Genomic DNA, 2,290 nt, shown 5'->3' on the forward strand with positions numbered 1-2,290 from the left:
GTATTACAAAAAAAAAAAAAAAAAAAAGCCAAGGCTCAGGGCTTACACTACCTATGGGTGCTGCAGAACAACCATCCTGGAGTACCGCTGTGTTCATCTCACCCCTTGCAATTTAATCCCTTGCAACTGGTTCCTGATTTCATGCAAATTTTTCAGCTACAAAATGACCCCACTTTGCCTTCTTTTTTTTTTTTTTTTTAAAGATTTTTATTTATTTATTCGACAGAGATAGAGACAGCCAGCGAGAGAGGGAACACAAGCAGGGGGAGTGGGAGAGGAAGAAGCAGGCTTATAGTGGAGGAGCCTGATGTGGGGCTCGATCCCATGACGCCGGGATCACGCCCTGAGCCGAAGGCAGACGCTCAACCGCTGTGCCACCCAGGCGCCCCCCACTTTGCCTTCTTAATCCTGGTTCCCACCACCATACTCCACGTGCCCTGTGCTCCAACCAACCGGGCCATTCATTGCTCCTTTCACAGCCCAGCACTCATCTAGCTCCTTGCCTTTATCCATACTGTTGCCACCATCTTATCACCAAGCACACAGTGTCTTTGCAGAGATGGTTGATAAATAAATAAGGAATGGATCTCCAGTGGCCTCCATGATATGCTACACCCCTCCAATTTTCCTCCTCCGATTTTTCTACCCAAACCCCTCCTATCTAGTTAAGCCACACTCTTATATGCCACTCTTGTTATTATCCCACAGCTACACTTCGGGCTTTAGAACCTTAACATGTTAACAGACATTTATGCAGGTACTGCACGAGGTATAGGTGAAAGAAAGATGAATGACCTACTTATGTTTCTGCCCTGAAAAAGCACATAATTAGCTACAGAAGGAGAAATGCAGGATGCTTCGGGAATGCAGGATTCTTGGGCATGATGTTTTGGAATGCTACCCTGAAAAATAAATCTGTCAGTTATTTCACTAGCAAAAATGGGTTTATTAGGGAATAACAGAATTGCAGTTCGGGACATGCAAGCTATGGCAAAACCATGGGGAAGTCCAACAAACAAAGAAGAGGAACACAATTTTGCATAGAAGAAGGAGGAAGTTGGGAGGGATTATTCTGAGCAAAAGTCCAGTGGAAAAAAAAAAGAAGTCCAGGTGATGATGGTTTCTAATGGGCTGAGCTGCGGGGGTAGGAGATCTTGAGCAGATACAATATAAGTCTTTCCCTTGCAGGGGCGGGTAATTGATGATTCTTTCCTGCTGCTGATTCTTCTCTTGGGGTCTGTAATTGACAATCCTTCCTGTAATTGAAGTTGAGTGGTAAGGCTTCGCCTCCTAACTTCCTCTTCTCTCCTCCTTTCTCGATTTTAGTGAGGTTTCCCTTTATTAATATTCACAGAAGCAAACGATGCCCCAGCTTGTCTTAAAGGTTGAAAAACTGTGCCAAGTGAAGAGCGTGGGAAAGAGGAAAGGGCAGCATTCCAGGCAGCAGAAGCAAACAGAGAACATACAAACATTTCCAACCGCTTAGTGTGATGGGAAGTAGGGTGGCAGGGGTTAAGTGGTGGGAAAAGAGGCCAGACTGTCAATAATTTATTAAGTGATGCCAGGATTTTCCCTCTTGAAAGTTATAGGCTGCCTTTAATAGAGTTTAGGTAGAGGAATAACCGGCTATTTCTCTAGAAACATCATTGGGGATAGCATGATCAGAGATGGTTTGGAAGCGGGAGAAAATGGAATCAGGGAAGTGAACTATGCAACTGTTGAAGAGATTGGAGCAGGCAGGAGAAATAGTGGCTGAGACTGAAAGCCTCGGTAAAGACCCATCCTACACAGACAGACTTCTCTGATTACATTAGTTTTCAACGTCAACCTCCCACCCCACCTCCACCCAAATTCCTACAGCGCTTGTGAAATCCGTGGCCCAAATTTATGCACTTAATTATATTTTCTTTTACTCCCTAGTTGTCTCCTGTACATTACTCAAGTCCCTCTAGTTAATACAATAAGCGTTTATGGAATTGGAAGAGCTTGTAAGTCGTCCGAGGCCCCATAATACACTCGGTCGCGAGGGGTAGTCAGGCCCAGCTCACAGCTAGTAGAACGGGGAGGGCTGATTGAGTCGTATCACCTTCTTGCTGATCAAATTGTCGCCCTTCTCCTGAGACCTATCAGGAGGATACCTCAAGAATGGCTCCACAGGTATTAGGCCCTCTGCGTCCACCAGAGGGCGCGTCTTCCCAGGTTTCCTCATTTAGGGAAACCCGAGCATTCAGTTCTCAAAAGCAAATGAGCCCTGCTGTATTACGGCCCTCTGCAGTTGCCGTAGCCCCAG

This window comes from Ursus arctos, unplaced genomic scaffold (genome assembly GCF_023065955.2).
Source record: "Ursus arctos isolate Adak ecotype North America unplaced genomic scaffold, UrsArc2.0 scaffold_27, whole genome shotgun sequence".
Taxonomy (NCBI): Eukaryota; Metazoa; Chordata; class Mammalia; order Carnivora; family Ursidae; genus Ursus; species Ursus arctos.